This window comes from Marmota marmota, unplaced genomic scaffold, assembly GCF_001458135.2.
Source record: "Marmota marmota marmota unplaced genomic scaffold, marMar, whole genome shotgun sequence".
Lineage (NCBI taxonomy): Eukaryota > Metazoa > Chordata > Mammalia > Rodentia > Sciuridae > Marmota > Marmota marmota.
In genome coordinates, this window is record NW_026000108.1 from 31,929,567 (window position 1) to 31,952,149 (window position 22,583).

General features: G+C 41.0%; 1 protein-coding gene across 20 annotated transcripts in view; it reads right to left on the reverse strand.

The window, feature by feature from the left end:
* The window catches only part of Apbb2 (amyloid beta precursor protein binding family B member 2), a 406,998-nt gene that overhangs the window by 241,945 nt on the left and 142,470 nt on the right, over window positions 1-22,583 (reverse strand). The window lies entirely within an intron of this gene.

A 22,583-nucleotide genomic window follows, 5' to 3' on the forward strand; every position in this document is an offset into this window, starting at 1 on the left:
CCTAAACTTTCTGTATGATTAATAACCTCACTTAAACCATAAGTTATTTCTCCAACAATCCTGCAAATAAATACGTAGGTAACTCATTAATAAGATAAACTAGTTTGAGTAGATAACTCATTAATAAGATAAACTACTTTGAGAAGGCTAAAACAGATGCCACAGGTAACCTATAACCTAAATTGTGCAGGTCCCTTGGGCTCTCTCATTCCGGGCCTTACATTAGATGAATTCCAAGAAGCATAATAAGCTCAATTACAAGCCAGGAGACATTAAGAAATCAGTGTATTAGAAAGAGGTAGGAGTACTGTTACAGAAGCAATCGTAACTAAAAAGCAGATAGACCCCACCAATACCAATAAGCATAATTTTTTTTATCAGTGTCATTGTTATTGCCAGCATTTACACAGTGCTGACTCTCACGCCACATTGTTCTCTAAGTGTTTTAGTGCATTAACTCCATTTAGGATAGGAAAGGAAATTTTGCATTTGTTCTTCCCTGGAGCTCAGTTTATCTATCTGTACACAGCACTCTCAGTTTTGCTATAGCACCTGCATGTGTGCCAAGAGTACAACCTAAACATAATTCATATTTCATTGTTTATGCATGATTTCATTGCAAGAAACACTAATTGGGAAGGCTGTACCTAGGATGAACCCAGTTGCATGAGGATACACCCAATGCCTCAAACATCTACCAGTGAACTCAGTTTCCCACATGGCATGAGCCACACCCATGCATACCTGGTATCTCAACTCTCCATCCTATTTCAGGTCACCTATTCTACCCACACTTCATAGTAATTCACAAGTTGCAACCCTTCAAGGTGCCAAGTTCATAAGCAAATGTCAGGACTTTTCCAAGGTAAAGTACCAAATTTATTATGTTATGCATTCCTTACCCATTTGATTAAATTTTGCTACTATTTATTTTTTCATATATATGACAGCAGAATGCATTACAATTCATATTACACATATAAAGCGCATTTTTTCATATCTCTGGTTGTACATAAAGCATGTTCACACCAATCCGTGTCTTCATGCATGTACTTTGGATAATGATGTTCATCATATTCCACCATCATTTCTAACCCCCTGCCCCCTCCCTTCCCCTCCCACCCCTCTGACCTATCTAGAGTTTGACTATTCCTCCCATGTTCCCCCTCCCTACCCCACTATAGTCAGCCTCCTTATATCAGAGAAAACATTCGGCATTTGGTTTTTTGGGATTGGCTAAGTTCACTTAGCATTATCTTCTCCAACACCATCCATTTACCTGCAAATGCCATGATTTTATTCTCTTTTATTGCTGAGTAATATTCCATTGTGTTTATATGCCACATTTTTTAATCCATTCATCTACTGAAGGGCATCTAGTTTGCTTCCACAGTTTAGCTATTGTGAATTGTACTGCTATAAACATTGATGTGGCTGTGTCCCTGTAGTGTGCTGTTTTTGGGGGGTATAACCAAGGAGTGGGATAGCTGGGAAAATGGTGGTTCCATTCCTAGTTTTCCAAGGAATCTCTATACTGCTTTCCATATTGGCTGCACTAATTTGCAGTCCCACCAGCAATGTATGAGTGTGCCTTTTCCCCCACATCCTCGCCAATACTTATTGTTGTTTGTATGCATAATAGTTGCCATTCTGACTGGAGTGAGATGAAATCTTAGAGTAGTTTTGATTTGCATTTCTCTAATTGCTGGAGATGATGAACATTTTTTCATATATTTGTTGATTGATTGTATATCCTTTTCTGAGAAGTGTCTGTTCAGGTCCTTGGCCCATTTATTTATTGAGTTATTTATTTTTTGGTGTTTAGCTTTTCCAGTTCTTTATATACCCTGGAGATTAGTGCTCTATCTGATGTGTGAGGTGTAAAAATTTGCTCCCAAGATGTAGGTTCTGTATTCACCTCACAGATTGTTTCTTTTGCTGAGAAGAAACTTTTTAGTTTGAATCCATCCCATTTATTGATTTCTTGATTTTAATCCTTGCACTATAGGAGTCTTATTAAGGAAGTTGGGGTCTTCCTCATAGAAATAGAAAAAGCAATCATGAAATTCATCTGGAAAAATAAGAGACCTAGAATAGCTAAAGCAATCCTTAGCAAGAAGAGTGAAGCAGGTGGCATCACTATATCAGATCTTTTTTTTTTTTTTTAGAGAGAGAGAGAGAGAGAATTTTTTTTAATATTTATTTTTATTTATTTTTTAGTTTTCGGCGGACACAACATCTTTGTATGTGGCGCTGAGGATCGAACCTGGGCCGCACGCATGCTAGGCAAGCACGCTACCGCTTGAGCCATATCCCCAGCCCACTATATCAGATCTTAAACTATACTACAGAGCAATAGTAACAAAAACAACATGGTACTGGCACCAAAACAGACTGATAGACCAATGGTACAGAATAGAGGACACAGAGACTAACCCATAAAATTTTAATTATCTTATATTAGACAAAGGTGCCAAAAACATTCATTGGAGAAAAGATAGCCTCTTCAACAAATGGTGCTGGGAAAATTGGAAATCCATATGCAACAAAGTAAAATCTCTTACCATGTACAAAACTCAACTCAAAGTGGATCAAGGATGTAGGAATTAAACCAGAGACTTTGTGTCTAACAGAAGAAAAAGTAGGCCCTAATCTTCATCATATTGGATTTGCTACAATTTTTAATTCATTTATCATCTCTTTTTTAAGTATCACTGATAGTTTTTGAAAGAATCACTGATAGTTTTTGAGTGTTGTATTGCCAACTCCATTTTTCCCATAAGAGCTGCGGGTTTTACTCTGTGATTTTTACGTATGGTGGTTTTTAGAACTACGTATATGGTATTTTAGCAGAGCTGACTAGACAATAACTAGTATTTACACAGATGCTTGAGATTAAATTAAATTGTGATTTTTCATATTTTGTCTTTACATTTGAGAGTAGCACTATAATGCAATACAATTTTAGAAATATTTTAATTCATAACGCTTATAATTACCAAGAATGAACAGTTATGGGTCAACTTCAATTGTGTGAAAAAATTTAAAGAAATTATCTAATAATGTTTAAATGAGGTTATCCATACTGCTAAAAAGAATTTAAAAAAAGGAGTGGATTTATTTTTCATTCCTTAAAATCTTTCAATAAAAAAAACCTGAATTTTCTTTAAAAGTTTTTAAGATATGCATAAAGATATATACAAAGGAAGTTTCTATTATGAGTAATAACATCTTAAACAATCTAAAAACTTAAATGTCCAATGATGGATCAAGTTTTTTAAATGTGTATAATACTTAATAATACTCTCTGATGTGTGAGGTGTAAAAATTTATAAATTAATAAAAATGGGAAACTTTTTATTAATTTTTATTTATTAATAAAATGGGAAACTTTTTTTTAAGCAGTATACAGTGAAAAGGCGGATGATAAAGCAATTACTATCATCCCAATTCTGTATAAAAGTATGTATCTACATAAAAGATGAGAAGGAAAAAATGCCAACATTTGAAAGGGTGCTAATTGTAGACAGTAGAATTAGAACAGAATAACTTTTACTTTTTTCATATTTTGCATTTGGTAGGAAAATCCTCTTTTTATTCCCATTTTAATTTCACATGTAAATCCACAAGGTATTAATAGGTCTGGTTACATGGCCAAAACATTGAAATTATTTTGTATCTCACACTTCAAGAATGAATACAGTCCCAAGAAGATATTTAAAGTAAATAAACCCATTACAGAGGCCAAAATAAAATTTGCTTTTACTGGCTAAAACAGTCACAAATTTCGTAAAACCCAGATGAAAGATTTTTAATTATATACTTGCATCCAACCTGTCTTACTGAAAGAAATTTCATCCTGAATAAAGAAATTGTGTTCTGGATAAGTTCCTTTTAAACAAGATCAAGATTAGCCAAATATAAAAAGGAATGGACTTGTGTGGGCAAGGAGATGAACTTCTTTTTTTTTTTTTAATTTTATTTATTGATTCATTTTAGTTATTGATGGACCTTGATTTTTTATTGATATATGGTGCTTAGAATCGAACCCAGTGCCTCACACATTCGAGGCAAGCACTTTACCCCTGAGCCACAACCCCAGCCCAAGGAGATGAACTTCTAACTTAGGGAGGTTTAAGAAAGTATCCGTCTTTATAACCTCCAAAGGAACTTGTTCATATTCAGATTTTCACAACAACAACAAAGCTTGACTTTGAAAAGAAGAATCCACTTGCCAACAACAGTGAACCTTCCGTCCTGAGTGTGCTTGGTTTAATCCCACACACTGGCACCACCTGAGTGGGGGGGGGGGGGCAAGGGGAACGAGGGGCAGTCTGGGACAATCCGACCAGTGCACACCTGAGTTCAGTCACCTGTGCTTGGTGAACTGCACATCTAAATGACACATCCCTCCCTCATTTTCAGGGTTGCCTTCTTGGCACACCTGTCCACCCAGGAACTATTTGGTATAGGATAATAATTTTAATATGTGTCCTCATTCTCAAGAACGTGCTGGGATTAAAAGTTAATGGTCAGGTATTTTTTGGTTTGTTTTTATTTGTTTTTGTGGTGATCGGATTTGAACCCAGAGCCTTGTGCATGCAAGGCAAGCACTCTAACAATTGAGCTATATCCCCAGGCCAATGATCATGTTTTTGTGTATGTGGGGGTAGGCTGTTCTGTAAATTTCCAATGCACCTTTAACATCTGAATAATCATGTTCTTGCTATACAAAGGATAGAGTAAGTAGACTTCAGTGTTCTGTTTAAACTTCCAAAAATGGTGATACAGATGAAAAATGAAACTTTCATGTTTCAAACTGCTTTTATATGACATTTTATATTTTATATTTGATAGTTTCCCTATCAAGTTACTGGCTTTGTATTTTGTTTGAAGAACAGAAAAGGCAAAATGAACATTTTGATTATACTATTACATATAAAAAGAGATCATAGAGGAGATACTGAGTTCCAGAAAAATCAGTCCAAGGTCAGTATTCACCTGAGACACTCTACCATTGTATCAAATGCATGCTGATTATTTTGGAAAATAACTTCGAAATTCTTGGCTTCTGTGTCTCACAAGTTACTGCCTAAAGTCTACACATTGGCACCTTTAATAATTAGCAACCAGATATTACTATCGGGAAGCAAATTCAGATACTACACCCAACTGTGAGTATTCAAAATGAAAACTGTGCATTTTAATTGTTTTTAAAAAAGGAGATGTTAAAATATATATCCATCTATATATACATTTTACACGGATTCTGGAAATACAGAGCACTTGGGAACTCTTGGTATGGAAAATATATTGCTTTAAGAATTAGCATATGCACAGGTCAGGGAAAACATTTTATCATTATTGGACATAATAAAGGACTACCGATTTTTAGAGTTTATCTGGAAATCAAGCAGAAGTATTTCCTGGGAGTCTCAGGTCACTCCCTGGGCAGAATGCCAATGTAATCTAAATTGGTCTTTGGCACTCTCTCATTTCCTCTTTTGCATTCCTCTGCCACCTCTGATCTAAAGTCCCAGACCTCTACTTTGGATGGTCTGTTCCTTTCAGTGGTCTTTTCCTTCCAACACTGATTCTCCCAATCCACCAGGGGAATAATCTTAGCAGAAGGGAATGAGAAGAACCTAAACAAATTACTGATGATCTACAACTTGTTCAGCATCACATGTATTTTTAGAAAAAAATTGTGACCTAAATCCTTGTTTCTAAAGACCTTAGCTCACTAGAGAAACAGCTGAATGCAGGTCTGGGTTAAGGAAAGCATAAAATAAGTCTAGAACATCCTAGGATGCCACAAAGCGAAGAAGTGCTCCAATACTAACACAGATGTGATAAAGGACATGGGAGCTGCCTTGAAGGTGCTGCCACCAGCCAACTGTGGGACAATCTGAACAACCAAAAGGAATGGTATCAAATAAAAAAGGAAACCATGAATCCACAGGTATTTATGAGAAAGGGGAGCGGGGAAAGTTCTTCTTTATAAAGAACGTCAGCTAATAAACATCATAGGAAAAACAGAAGAAAATCCCACTTTGCAACCACCAAGATTCAGTCGAGGGTAAAACCACTAGAGAAAGGAGGGCTATAGAACTGGTACTCACAGCCTCAAGGCATTATCCCCCAGATTACTAATCATTTGCCTCGGAGAGAAGGTATCCTTACAATGCAGAACTCTGGAAGGCCACCTCATCCAAGGGATGCTTGGCATAATCAGTGACAGTACAAACATCACCTGTCTCCACAGCCACTGTGTAGCACAGTTTGCCAAATGTGCTTATCATCAGGTAGCAATCAGACAAATTCAGATTGCGATAACATTCTACAAGACACGTTTTGATATCTGCCAAGACATCAGTGCCATGAAGAATAAGAAAAAGGAACCGCAAGACAACTGTTCTAAGTTAAAAGAAACCAAAAAGACAAAATGCTGTGGGTGACTGTTGAATCTTGGATCAGAGATAGGAGTTATAAAAGATACTGTTAGGATAAGTGGTAGATTTGCATTCAAGTATTAACATGTACCAGTAGGGATAATGGTATTCTCAATTATGAGACTCTTCTTGGGCGTGAGACACATATAGAGGGATTTAAGGCTACAGGTTCATGAGTTCCACAACTAACACAAACAGTTCAGTAAAAACGTGTGTGTGTGTGTGTGTGTGTGTGTGTGTGTGTGTGTGAGAAGAGACAAAAATAGTTATAGAGAAACAGAAACAGATAAAACAAATTTGGCAAAATGTTAACATTTTGGGTGCGTTATAGCTATAACCTATAAAAACCAGTAATCACAGTCACTTGTAAGTTATACCCACACCAACTAAAGTGAGATTATAACAGACCTTATGGTTGAAAGTGACACAAATAGTAATGTAATTTCTTCAGTGTTAGAGCATTTAGTCCACTTTTCAGAAAATTTCTTCCAACTATTTCTCCTCTGAAGCAATCAATGGTTCTTCATTTATAAGAAGAACCTTAAGAAAAAGGTTCTCCTTGTCACTCCAAGGAAGAAGATGGTAATGGGTAAACACTAGCATGAGGTAAGTACAGTTCTCCTCCACATATTCTGAAGAAGAGAGAGGTCTTCAGCTTTAAAAACGTTCTGTTTTTAGTCATCAAGAATACAAACAATAATAAATGCTGGAGAGGATGTAGAGAAAAAGGAACATTTTTTCCACAGTTGGTGGGATTGTAAATTAGTACAACCACCATGGAAATCAGTTTGGAGGATCTTAAAGAGACTACACATGGAACCACCATATGATCCAACTATAGCCCTCCTTGGTATTTAGCCTGAAGAATTAAAGTCATCATACTACAGTGACACATGCATACCTACGTTTACAGCAGCACAACTAACTGCAGCCAAAATGTGGAATCTGCCTAGGCGTCCATCAATGAATAACCAGATAAAGAATATGTTGTACATCTATACACCATGGTTTTACTCAGCCATGAAGAAAAATGGAATTACGTCATTTGCAGGAAAATAAATGGAACTAGAGACCATCATGTTTAGTGATTTTGGCCAAACTCAGAAGGTTGAAGGTCATATGTTTTCTCTCATATGTGGAAGCTAGACAGGAAAAGGGAAAAGAAATGTGGGGGTATCTCATGAAAATCAAAGGGAGGTTAGTAGAGGAAAGGGACCAGAAGGTGGGAGGTAGGGAGGGAGGGCAAGGGCTGGGGAGTGATATTGGCCAAATTAAATTATCATATTGTGTGCATGTATGAATATGTAATAACAAATCCCACCATTATATACAGCTATAATAGACCAGTTTTAAAAATAGGAAAAAAAAAAAAAGTTTTGGCTTTGCTGGGTGCAGTTGCACACACCTGTTATCCCAGCTAAGACCAGGAGGATCAAAAGTTTAAGGCTAGCCTCAGTAACCTGGTGATACAGTCTCAAAATTTCAGAAATTAAATAAAAGCGCTGGGTGGGAATGTATGTGTATGGAGTCCCCCTGGATTCAATCTCCAGTGTCACCAAAAAAAAACCAACAACAACAATCTGCCTTCACCCACCACCACTTCCTGGTAAAAACAACAAAAGCCTGCATCTGTGTGGATGTTTCTGACCAGCCCAAAGAGTCCCTTTTCAAAATTTACACTGACCAAACCTCTTGCCCAGGAAGGTGGATGACTTCACTCTATGCACCCCTGGTTGAGGCTGGAGCAGTTCCTTGGTATGACACCCCTTGAGGGCAAACACCCATCCCAGACATCCCAGACCTACAGCTTTTAGCAGTTGTTTCAAACTGACATACCTGAGACAGAATTCATCACACCAGACCTGACCTGTGTTTATACAACAACTTCCTCTTTCACTCTCCCTTCCCAAAGGCCCAGTCTTCACACCCCTTGTTGCTCATCTGCAATCTCAGAAGCCACGCAGGCCACAAGGCCTTTATATTATCAAATAGCATTTCTGTTTATCCTCAGCATTTCTGTCTACAGCACTCACTGGGCACTTCTGGAAAATCTCTGCTACAGCACTGATTCCCCACTCACTAGATGCCAAGTGCTTTACTAAGTTGTCCCACTTTTAAAAAACCCATAATTCTGTAAAAATCATTGCTATCTTTTTAACCCTATTTTACTGAAGAAATGGATGCTTGAACAGGTGAAATAAATTGTCCAAGGTCACAGAATTATTAAGCTGAAATTGAGACCCCAGTCTTCTGGTTCTACCCTAATATCAATGTGCTTGTTACTATTTATAGTTCTAAGACTGTCTCCTGTCCTTAAACCCAGCATAAGGTCCTTGGAGGAAGAGGTTCACATCCCCCCCGCCCCACTTTTCTTTCTTTCCTTTTTTTTTTTGCAACAGGGATTGAACTCAGCGGTCTTTGACCACTGAGCCACATTCCCAGCCTTTTTATTTTTTGAGACAGGTCTTGCTAAATTGCTTAGTGCCTCCCCAAGTTGCTGAGGCTGGTCTCAAACTTGTGATCCTTCAGCCTCAGCCCCCTGAGCCGCTGGGATCACAGGCATGCAGCACATGTAACATCACCCACTTTTGTGCTCTTGCTAGATGACCTAGCACTACCCATAGCTCAGGTGCACTGACTTATATTTCAAGATTCCACCCAGAGACCATCTTTCTTTCTGACACTCCTATGTGCAGAACCAACCACACCCTCCTCCTTACTTGCCATGTTCCCACTGTAGTATGCGTGAGCCAGAACTTCAGGGACTATGGTTGCCACATCTGTGCCTGGCACACAGTAGGTACTGAATGGATGTTTCCTGAATGAAATGATTATACATAAGACAGTCGAGTTTCTCAACAGGGCTGGTATGCCTTGTGAAAATTTTTGACCTCATTTTTATCTTTATCACAGACTGAGGAAGATTATTTTAGGAAAGAGTGACAGAGAGGAAATGAAGAAGAACAGAGGGGACAAGTCCTGGCTGTTGGGTCCTCTCTATTTGCCTGCTGCCCTGGGTTTAATGTGTTCTAGAGCAGGGCTTCCAGATTTTAAAGTATGTGTAATAGTGCTGCATACAATTATGATTCCCAGTGGTTTGGGGTGGAGTCTGAGATTCTGCATTTCTAACAAGCACCCAAAAGAAGTTAATGTTTCTAACCCATGAACCACATTTCTGAAGTAGCAAAACATTCTAGCAAAACCCAGCTACAGTGAAATAACACCCATGAAAAGGGATATAACCTGTAGACTAAAATGACTAAACATAAATTCACAAAATGTTCATGGTAGTTGTCTCTTGAGTTGCTTCTTTCTGCTTTGCTATATTTTCAAGTATTCTATAATTATTCTTGTTGATGGAAATAAAAAACTTTAAATGCTATATATACACACATGCACCAAAAAACTGTATATTTTGACATTTCCATTCTGCATGGCTACATCTTTATTTAAGCAACAAATATACTTAAAAGGACTAGACTAGGGAGATAACATGTGGGTGAATTTAGCAATTCCCTCTTTTCTCAGTTTAATGTGCAAATTAACATAAAACAGCAATTCCCCTTAGTGCAGTCACCATCACAACCATTGTTTTTCTCAGGTTCCCTTCCCTTAAAAGAGAGAGAAAGCATCCACTCAGTTGGAATATAATGAAAGGCAAACCAAATTAAGGACAGGAGAAAAAAATAAACAGGAGCTACAATGAACCTCTTCCAAGTGGGTCAACAGAACCACTGACAGTGAAACCATGGGTGGAAAAGCTGTTCTGGCCGCAGCAGCAGGAGGGGCTGTGATCCACAACAAGGTGAGATGGGATAAATTAAGGCAGAGCTCACTGGAGGGAAAGGTGAGGTGGAGGGAAAGGAGCCTCAAAAGAGCCCTGCTTCCTAAGCATAACCGCTTCCTAAGCATAACTGGGAGAGATCATTAGGCACACATTTCTGAAGCACAGGACACTCTCCAGTGGAGTTCCAATGGATGCCAGGTCACATTCCTCCAGTTACAGAGGGACTCTGCCTGCCACTGCCTTCCTCCTCCCAGGGAAGATGACCTCATCACAGGCTCCACATATTCACAGGATTCCATCTACAGTCCTAACTGGATTGTTCTGCCTTAAAGAAAAATTGTGAAACTCATTGTGAAATTCCACCCAAGGGCTACAACCCAGTCCAGAAGGCTTATAAACATGATGAAGCCAAAAGACATTTCTGTGGTGTCTACTTGGTACTCTTAAGGATGTGGTTTCATACCTGTGAAGTTTAGACACACTAGACATTGGGCTCAACAGAAAACAATGTGTTATTGTCTCTGATGGATTCTGTACGTCTAGCACTAGATTACTCAGGGCAAGTAAATATTTGCTGGGTTGTTAAAAATGTGACCGCTTTTATACAAAATTTATACAAAATTTCATACAAGAGGAAGTGAGGGGAAAGGGAAAAATAATACAAGGGGGAGAAATGAATGACAGTAGAGGGGGTAGAGAGAGAAGAGGGGAGGGGAGGGGAGGGGAGGGGGGATAGTAGAGGATAGGAAAGGCAGCAGAATACAACAGACACTAGTATGGCAATATGTAAATCAATGGATGTGTAACTGATATGATTCTGCAATCTGTATATGGGGTAAAAATGGGAGTTCATAACCCACTTGAATCAAAGTGTAAAATATGATATATCAAGAACTATGTAATGTTTTGAACAACCAACAATAAAAAATTAAAAAAAAATGTGACCGCTTGAGATATCAAAACTAGCATCAAAGTTACCATCTTGGTGGGGGAGAACTGGAATTTATTTGGACTTCTTGCATTTATTTTGCTGAATTTCAAATTGTTTTCCTTCTGAATTACACTGGGGCTAGATAACAGTGGGGATGGGGAGGGCACCATCATCTTCCTGTGCTCCACAGCCTAAAAGGCTTAATGTCTTACTTGGATTTTGGAGACTTCTGAGTCATAATAATCAATTGCAAAGCCACACACGATCTTTTGCCCCAAGAAGGATTCTCATTTGGAGTGTGTTTAGGACAGTAGAGAAAGCCACTATAGCACAATGAGCTCCAGGGAACGGAAGGACACAAAGAGCCAGACAGGCATGTGTGACTATGGTTCTCTGAGAAGGGACAACTAAACATGGGCATGGAGATCCTAAAAAGGCAAGAGGTGAAATGTCATCAGTGCAGTCTTTGTGCAAACTTGCCAGGAGGAACATGAGAAGCACCCAGATGTTTCAGTCAACTTCTCAGAGTTTGCTAAGAACTGCTCAGAGAGGTGGAAGACCATGCATGCTGAAGAGAAAGGAAAATTTGAAGACACAACAAAGGCATCAAGGCCCGTGATAAAAGAGAAATGAAAACCTACATCCCTCCTAAGGGGAAAATAGAAAAGAAGTTCAAGGATCCCCACGTACCCCATAGGCCTCCATCAGCCTTCTTATTCTGTTCTCAGTATCCCGTAAAATCAAGAGAGAACATCCTGTCCTACCCATTGGTGATGTTGCAAAGAAACAGAGAGAAGTGGCATGACAGCAGTGCAGATGACAAGCAGCCTTAGGAACAGAAAGCTGCCGAGCTGAGGGGAAATACAAACAGGACATTACTGCCTATAAGCAAAGGAAAACCTGACACAGGAAAACAAAAACAAAGAAGAGCCAAGACTGAGAAAATCAAGAAAAAGAGGAGGAGGATGACAAAGATGATTTAAAGCAGTTTGCTCCCTATCTATAAAGAATTTAACATCCCTGGTACAACTCACTCCTTTTAAAGAAAAAAAATACTGCAATGTAAAGCCGTGTAAGATTTGTTTATAAACTATACAGCGTCTGTCTTCTTTTGTATAGTTAACAGACTACAGAATCCCTGTTTAGATAGCTCTGTCCTGGTGGCATTTTCAATAGTCACTAATCTTGTCTGCGACAGCAGGGGGTTGTAAAAGTTGCAGCTCTATTGTTGAAGTCCATGACTGCTGACTTTGCTTTGCTTGGGATCCTTCGAGGCCTCACTCCCTGCCAGCTGTGCTATTGCTGTCTCCAGCCAGAAAGACAGGCTCTGCCTCTCCTTGTAATTTTAGGCAATACAGATGCTCCTAGACTAATGATGGGGTCACACACTGATAAAGCCATCATTAATCGAAAACACCATAAGCTGAAGATGCTGCACACCACCACCTCGCACCCTACAGGCTGCAGCACTGGGTCTTCACCCTTGTGACCTCGTGGCTGACCAGGAGCTATACTGCATCATGAGGGAGGATCCTACCCCATGTCACTAGCCCAGGAAAAGATCCAAATTCAAAATTCAAAGTACTGTTGAATGCATATTGCTTTCTCACCATTGCAAAGTCAAAGAAATTGTAAGTTGAACCATTTTAAGTCAGGGGCCATAGGAACCCCCTTGGTCCCTGAAAGTCATGTCTGTCTCCCCTCCCCATCCAGACCACATATCTGTTCCTGCATCTAATCTCCTGAGCAAAACTGTGTAAACCCCCTCAGGACCAGGTCACTTGTGCTCAGATCCCTCTATGTTAACCCAGGGCCTCCCTCACAGCCAGAGACCTCCCAATCCCAATGGAACGTGAGCACCCACATTAAGGATCCCATGCTGTGAGGCTGACCCACAAGCAACACCCACGAGACAAATGCATACTGTTCTAGCTCTTCAAATGTATGGGAAGTTCAAAGGGACATTTTACCCAGGACTGATTTAAAAGTTAAACTCATAATGTTTAAGTTTTTTCAACATGGCTAACCACCATAAATTTTTTTAAAATGAAGATTGGGTTTTTTGCCCCAGTGGTCCTCGGTTAGGCCTCCAACATGAGGCCCAAACCATCTGGGCAAGATGCCCCATTTCTTGGTTTTCAGACAGATTCCAGAAAAGGTGAGGGAGGAAAACGAGTTTTACCACCCATCCAGCTTGGGTTCCTCTCAAAGGTGCCACTTTCTCTACAAATAGGCCTAAAATGGGCTTTTACACATTTCTCTTTATATAAATTTGGTTGTTAACCATTTTATTACTAGAACCTTTGAATCCTGGAATCCAAATCAAATGAAAATTTAAATCGTTTTTAAAAGATCAAATATAAAATTCACACACACACATACACACACACACACACACGTGTGTGTGTGTATGTGTGTGTGTGTGTGTATATATATATATATTTTTTTTTTTCTTCCCTCTGGGTCTGTTCCTGGTACAAACACAAAGCTCTCAACTTCACAGTGACTGGGTTCCTGGTGTTATCTGCTCCAGCACCAGGATATCACAGAAGTTGCTGAAAGAAGCAGTTTTTAGGGCTGGGACTGTGGCTTAGCAGTAGCGCACTTGCCTGGCTTATGTGAAGCACGGGGTTCGATTCTCAGAACCACGTATAAATAAATAAAATAAAGATCTATCAACAACTAAGAAAAAAAATTTTTAAAAAAAGAAGCAGTTTTTACCAATGGTGCTTCAGTGCCCTCACAGTTTTAATATGACAACTTGGACTGAAGTGGCTAAAATGCAGTGCTTCCTTTGTTGGTTTTTAACTGGAAAAATAAAAACAGAACATAATTCAGCACAGTCTTGGATTTCCCCCTTGCTGAATTATTTTTCTCTGTGCCCAACTATAAAAGATACTTTAAAAAAAAATGACAGACACTCTAAGGAACACATGTGCTCTAATTTCCCCCCCCCCCAGGAATGGAAAGATAGGACATATAGAGCTGTATAAATCTTCCTTGCATATCTAATAGCACTCACTGTAGATAGAGTCCAACATCACAGAAATACTGAGAAATGCCCTGAAATTTCACAGTTGATGAAAGATTCCTCTTCTCTAGTCAGAAAAGTGATTGCAGAATGCCAGAGGGAACCTAGGAGTGTTTGTGTGTACGTGTTCACGGGTGCACACCTGTGGTGTGGCCTAGGGAGGGGTGGGGGACGGGAGGGTGGCAACAGAGAGCTGGAAACCGGATGAAAATCTTGATGTGTCCCCCGAGATGAATCTTGCCCCTCCACAATTCCACCTGTTCTATTTTCCGGAGCTGATCCGCTTAACGGCAGGCTCTCTCCCCCACTGGCTCCCAGCTGGGTTCTGCCAAGGAGACGCTTCCAAGGGGAAGGGTGAAGGGTTGGCTCCCTGCAGGACGACCCTCTGCACAGAGCTGTCTCCCAGCATCGCTCTCTGCCTCACCCCCTCACCACCAGGAATGGAGGACCAAGGGTGCTATGAGCCACAGGGCACTGCACGGGCCTCCACAGATCCCCACACCCCAGGCCAGGGCCAATGTGCCATCTGTCTCCTCAGGGCACCTGGCCTGACATGAAGACCTAAAAACCTCTGAGTGCTCACCTCACCACACACTGCCCTGTAATTATTATTGTTTTGATCCCACTTTTATGACAGTCTTATATCAGTTTTGTCAAAGAGTCACTCTTAAATATTTCAGGGTGTTTTAGAGCTAACTGTTTTGTATAGAACACGGATGTGGTTTTTGTTTTGGATTTTTTTTTAAATGACTATCATTCTCTGCAATCCACTACACGGTACAGAAAACATTTTGTAGTCTAAATGATCCTTGTGCAAATGATAAGTCCGATCAAGTCAGTGCTCTGTTCAAAACCCTCTCCTCTCAGAATAAAAAGTGTTGAGTCCTTCTGCCCTGCAGAGCCTGTCTCTTGATCCCCCTCGGCGCCACTTGTCCCCCTCTGCTCACTTGTCTCACTGTGCTCTGGCTGCCACAGAGGGCAGCTTTCCTGTTTCTTGAAATGAATCATGAGCCACACTGAGTCCACCTGAGCTCCTCGGCCCTGGAATTTGCTTCTACCTGGAATGCCACCTCCTGGAATGCCACCAAGTCCGGTCACCTAGGACTGCTCCAGGAGCTCTTTGCCAGTCACACCTCAACCAGCTCCCTCCCTCCCTTGTTTTCTCCTCATTGTGCCCATGTCCACATTACATTAGATACTTATTTGTTTGTGATCCATCTCCTTCCATGAGAACAGATGGTCCAAGAGGGGCACCTTGCCTGTCAGGATTCATTCCTACTGTCTAGGACGGTGGGTGGCAGATGGTCAGCCCTTCCTCAGTATTTGTTGAAGAAATGAATGATTTGGATTAGAGAAAAATTAAAAGAACTGCTTTCTTAATGACTACAGCTAAATTTTCAGTGGTCAAAAAAAAAAAAAAATGTTCAGTACCTTCCAGGGATGCTTTAGAAAGAATTCTGTTCAAAAGATGAGTTTATGGAATGACCTGCCTCTCCGAGGATGTTCCATGGGTGCACACCAAAATCAACACAGTATATGGTAAATGGTCAAATATGATTAAATGGAAACAATCATTTAAACCAGGGCAACAAAGATGTTCTGTAAAGGGCAGACAGTAAGCAATTTACGCTGAGAGGGACAAACACTCTCACAACTCTCAACTCTGCAGCTAAAGCATGAAAGCCCCATGCACAATACAAAATTGTGTGAGCTGTATTCCAACAAACTGTACTTAGGGGCACTGAGCTATGCATTTCAAATCATTTTCAAGTCTCAGAAAATCATCCTTCTTCATTAGATTTTCTGCAACCATTTAAAAATGAGGAAACCATTCCAGGTTCATGGGCCATAGAAAAGAAAAACAAAAACAGGTAACAAGATGGATGTGGTCTCTACAGTGTAGCTTACTGATCTCTAATTTAACCATTTCTAAAGATGACTTCTTTTTTTTCTACAGAAAAAATATATCTGGTACATGAATCTATTAGGCATCTTACAACTAATTAAACATGAAATAACTATATTTGTTATAGAATAATAAGCTGTATGAATGGCTTAGCTGAGTGAATGAACGTCACTAACTCCCTCATCTAGGACAAACGTCTTTCCACTCAAATTTTGGGAGTCATCTCAAATGAACTCTTCTCACACAACACCTTTTTCTTATGTAAGTATCTTCATTATCCATCCTAATAAAGAAATTCCACCCTACTCCTTCTTCCTTTATCAAAATGGGAACTATAATAACCCTTAGAGGAGAGAGAAGAAGGTGGTTCCCCAGGCTTTGGGGCAAGGCAGATTCCAGTAATAACCTTTTATTATTAAGTGTTCAACATGTTGCTTATACTTTGCTTTCAAGTATGTTCAAACACACCCTGTAGCGTGGGCCCTGGAATGAGAACCATCCTGATTGCAGGTCCTGCTGAAATCCAGGGTCATCTGTCTCCATAAACTACAAAATTAACAGAAAAGCCCAGGCTGGGTAAAGACATAGCCAACTTATAGTATTGGATAACCTGAAGCAGAGATTTAAAATTTCACTCAATTATAATGATAGTCTCCTCCCTCCTACATAATAACAATATGTGAAAATATGGAATTTGAGAAAGTATTCTCCATGGTGTTAGAAGAGTTGACCACACATAAAAAAAAAAGAGGTATGATTTAGAGCATACAGGTCTATTGGACCCTAAATACACAAGAGAGAATGAAAACACTTTGCCTTAGGTCTCCAAATATTGTAAATGTCCTAATGTTGGGTACCCCAGAAAGCCAATCAAGAAAAGAATTCAAGAGAAAAGTTCTCAACATTTATGCCTCTCATTTTCTCTAAGCTTGGGAGACATGGATCAAAACCAAAATTACTATAATCTAATTAGTTGCAGACTCTTCTTGCCCTACCCATTTCGAAAGCAGATCTCCTGGAATGTGAAATGAAAAACTTTAAAGCTCTCTGAAAGACCTCTCAGTACCTTGGTTCTTGAATAATTTCCAAGTGAATCAAATTAGAACAAACAGGCCAGAGGAAGGCAATGGTTTTCCAACTCCTACTGTAAGTAGCATGCCCTACAGATTCACAAGGAAACCAAGGACTCGATTCAGCTTTGCTTAAGTTCCAGGTTGCCAGGCACAGTCTCCCGAGAAAGCCAACTTGGCCAGAAACCCTGGCATCTCATGCACATGGTCCAATTCACGCCAGGGACAGCCACCCACAAAGTAGCCCTGCCTCCCCAGGAATCTTGCCCATTCTGCTGAGCTCGGGGCTCTGCACAGAGGTGTAAGATAAGACGTCCAATCACAGAACGCTGTAGAGAGGCACCTCAGCATCACCTCCTTCTCTTCACTGAGTGTCTGAGGGAAATGGAAATGCTGACAAGGCACAGGGCTTCAAGCAAAAGTAATGAGAAAGGAACAAACAAGGAACCGAGACTGCAGCTGCCTGGCAATGCTGTGAGCGCTCAAATGGATGCTTCTGAGGAACCAGGGTGCCACGGAGGAGCCCTGTTCCGGATGTCCAGGAGGCTGAGATGGTGACACCTGGTGATGGAAGAAGTCTCCCTGAGCCGCCTTGGCTTCCTGCTTGTGTTAGTTTGCCAGCGATCCCATAACAAAGCACCACAGACTGATACAGATTTATTTTCTCACAGTTCTAGAAGGCACACGTCCGAGATGGAGGTGTTAGTATCAGAAGGTTTGGTCGCCTAAGGCTTCTCGCCTTGGTTTGGAGATGGCCATCTTTTCCCTATGTCCTCCTTTCATTTTCCCATGGTTACATGTCTATATTTCCTCTTCTATAAGACACTAGTCATGTTATAGTAGGACCCACTTTCATGGCCCTTAAAGATCCTATCTCTAATACACTTCCATTCTGAGGTACTGGGGCTCTAACATATGAATTTGGGGGGACATAATTCAGCCCATAATATTGCTGGAACCAGTGTTCCATTTTTTCTTATCAGTACCACAAGGCTAGACTCAACAACACCCCACTCTCTCAATTCTCACTTCTCTGAATTCTCACCTTTCTTTTATAATAAAAGGGTACAACATACTACAATGTCCCAATACCACCCAGAAAACAGCAACATCTCTTTTCGCCACCTTAATGAAATAATTCCTCAGATACCAAATCCATCCACCCTAAGTCTTTGAGGGTAGGGATACCCAAAAGATTTTGAAGCACTATTGGCAGACCACATTTTAGAAGCACTTTATAACATAATAGGGATCTAACACAAGGAAGAAATCTGTGCGTTCACTTGATATTCATCACAATGAAAGGCAAGTGTGAAAAAGCCTATTCTCACTCATTTCATGTCGGCCTTTTCATAGAGTCGCCCACTTCTCTGCGGGAAGGATTACCTTTGTTCCAGCGTCCCAGTGTCACACTGGGATCAACAAATGATAATACTATTAGAAATCAAGATATGTACAGAAATCAGGTCTGTGACCGGGAGGATCATCAGTAAAAAGTAATACTTCAAAATCTGAATGACCTAAATGATCAAGCCCTTTAAACAGAAAACAACTAAAATAATGTCATTTAAATGACTTTTTTTTTAATATTTATTTTTTTAGTTTTCGGTGGACACAACATCTTTGTTTGTATGTGGTGCCGAGGATCGAACCGGGGCCACACACATGCCAGGCGAGCGTGCCACCGTTTGAGCCTCATCCCCAGCCCTGAATGACTTTAAATCTCAACTTACGCCTTTTAATAATTTTGGACTTGAGTTTTGCCCTCTGTCGGTTTAATTCCCTAAGTGTTGCTAAGGAGCACTGGGTGGTTACAGGGGCTGGAGGCACGGCCATGAGCAAGCAAGTTGATGCCCTCCTGAAACTGAGGTTCTGGTGAGGGCCACACACTGCTTCTCCTGCTGCCCTACAAAGACAAATCCCCTCCACTCCACTTCCTTCACGGGGACACTTGTACCTCCAGCCTTCGGCTTCCTAAAGACAAAATTTATGAGCTACTTTGTATTTTTCACTCTTTGTCTGATAGGCATTCCCAGCCCTGTCTCCTCCCATCTTTCCTAACACAGACAAGGAAAGAGTCCCTGCAAGCCCAATTATGAACCAGATGACCGTGTGGCCTGCACTCACACTCTCCATGGCTCACCAAGTCCTGTCAATCCTATCCAGATTCCCCCCGGAATAGCCGGGTCTATCCCGGCTCCTGTTCCCATCACGAGATTAGTGCCACGAGGCTAGACTGATCATTCTTCTTCTCAACTAACACCACATTCTCCTTGGAAGATGAAATCCAAAAGCAGCAAGAGTGACCGACTTGCCTTCGAATTCCCAGCACCTAACACAGTACCTGACTCACATAGGCACTCCATGAATATGGGAAGCCAAGACCCCTGTGCATGGCAGGGAAGCCCCACTCAACCTGGCCCCGCCTTCCATGTCTCCTCCCTACCACCCACCTCCTAACTGCACAGAAGGGCCCCCGTGTCTTCCCACAGCTGGGTACATCCCTGGGCACATTTCTGTACTCCCCCCACCCCAAGTCCTCACCTCTCCCTACCTGTGTGCCTTGGAAAGTACAGATCAACACCCAGACCTGGCTCAGAAGGGAGGACTTATGTGCTCTTTTACTTGGGTTTGTACAGAACTTCAGACACACACTATTAAATCAATACACTTTGTTTTTCCTGGCTGTCACCCCTACTGGACCATGCTGAGGGGCAGGGCTTGCATCTTTTTAAAAATTCTCAGTGTCTGTGCCTCGTTTTTTGTGGAATGGGGTGCAGGCACTGGGGACTGACCCAGGAGTGCTCTACCACTGAGCTATATGCTCAGCTCTTTATATTGATTTTGAAATAGGTTCTTGCTAAGTTGCGAGGCCGGCCTCAGATTTGTGTCTTCCTGCCTCAGCCTCTCAGGTTGCTGAGATTATAGGTGTGCGCCACTGGGCCCAGTTTTGAGTCCCTCTTGAAAGGTGCTTACTCATTCCTTTGACAAATACTCATCCAGCGCCCATTCCCCAGCAGGCACTATTTTAGGTGACAGGAATATATTAATGAACAACCAAAAATTTCAGTTTAGAGTCGATATTTAGAAATTGATATTTATTTAAATCCCTCTAGGAATTTAAATTCTGGGGAGAGAAATGATAATTTAGACATTTAAAATGCAGTATGTTAGAATTTTGAAGGGGAAAAAATGTATAAGAGAGATTTGAGGAGGAGAGACAAGAAGGTTTATCATTTTTAATGCAAGCTGAGTTTCAATGAGAGAGAAAGTAACATTTGAGCAAAGATTTTAAAAAGAGAAGAAGTTAGCCATGTAGGTTTCTAGGGAAGAGAAGCAGAAGCCAGGCAAAGGCCCTGAGGCAGAAATATGCCTGATGTCCTCAAAGGTCAGTGTAGCTAGAACAGAGCTCACTACGGGGAAATGGAGCTAGAGAGAAGACGGGGCATCATCTGAGGCCGTCCAGGCAACCATAAGGACTCCACCTTCACTGTGAGAACACAGAAGAGTCATTGTAAGTTTTGAGAGAAGTGCCATGATGTGATCAGAGCATAGAGAGGCAGGGTTAGAGTCAGAGGTGGCAGCCAGGAGGCATCTGGGATGACCCAGGCCAGACAGAATGGCGGCCTGGGCACCCTACAAACCGCAGCAGGGCTGCCGCTGGAATTGCACCAGCCACTCACAGTGACTCCACAGAACACAGACCTGCTCTGAGCACAGTCTATGCTGTCCACCCCTAGGCTGAGGACAGTCTCCCCGTGCATCCACCCTTCCCCAATACCTCAGACACTTCACCATCACCCCGCCACGACACCCCACCAGCTCTCCCTCTCCCTGTGGCCCGACATGCCAAGTCACTTTGGGCCCTTCAAGGTTTGCTGCAGATCCCCCTCCATTGTGAACTCTCCCCAGGACGGTCTGGCTCACACCAACTCTCACCTCCTCAGCCTGTGGCCTTTACCACCCACATCATTTCCACTGTCCTATATCACATTGGCCCAACTAGACTGTATCTCCCTTGCTAAAAGAGAGGCTTTCCTTACTTCCCAGACCAGACTGCACAGGAGGCCATTAAATAACACGTACTAACCAAGAACCCCATGGCAAGGATGCAGGACTACGAGGGTCTTGATTTTTTTAATGCATTGCCAACACTTGGAAATTGAGGGCCATCGCATAAAAATGGAATTTCTGACTTCTCTTTATATACTGGAAGGCTGTGCTATGCTGGATCTTCATTCCTAGACTGCAGGGGCAGGTTAGCAGAGTGCTGGCTGGCCTTCTCTCTCCTTTATATCCCGGTTCCCTGGTTTACTTTTCTGTTAGATCCCTGAGGAATTTGAGTTTGCAACCCCTGTATTGGATATTGGTCATCCTGAATTTTTAAATTACTAGAATTTGGAGAGAACTGAGTATTCACTGAAGATATTATCGGGTTTTCTCATTCATGATATCAAATAGAAAGGGCATGAGTTGGGATCTTCTATATCATAAATATAAACAATTATATATGCACAAATACACACACAAATATCTCCATCTATATATATTTTGGAAATGCCTCTTTCTTCTCCCTAGTAGATTAAAATTCTTATACTCAGGTTTAAACACTTTGAAATGTGGGGCCCATAATTCTGACCATGACTAAGATTGAGAGGGTAAGACAAGTATATATACAATTCTATAGAAAGGCAAGGCAAAAATAAATATTACTTAGTCAGATGAGGTACTTACCAACCATTCTGGGGAATAAAAAGTTTCTGAAGTCCTTCTGACACTAGAAAAACAACATCACTTACTGATTTTTTTAAAATGAAACATCAAGTATTATCTATTGAAAGATGGATAACTCAGGGACATCACAATGGGCTCATCCTCCAAACCACCGATGTCTAAACTATAAAAAGTAATTGTCGTTTTCAGATCTATCATTAAATTTCAGTGTTCATTGTAAGACCAGAAGAGGTATCTTACACCACAGGAAAAGGAACATACCAGTTTCAGGCCAGCCTACCAAAAGATGAGGAGTCAGGCAGGTACTGGAAGAGTTTAAGGTAACATCTCCTTTGACCTGTGACCTTTGCCTAGGTTTTAATTTATGAGAAGAGCAAACTCTGGACACACAAATCAAAAGCTATTTTGGCTTTATCTGTGCCCCAGTCATCACTTCAAGTCCAAATAGGCAGGTCTTGAAAAGCAAATAGAACCCTGATTAGTGCAATCAGAATGGGGGACACTGGGCCGCACCCGCCCTGTGGTCTGAAAAGCAAACATGGCTCAGGCCAAAGCTCCTTTTAAAGCAAACAAACTGAGCATAAATCACACCTTCAGACACACTCCAGGACGACGGGCTTCTCTGTGTGCATATCACACTGAGTAAATATCTTTTTCCTTAATATTTCTCAA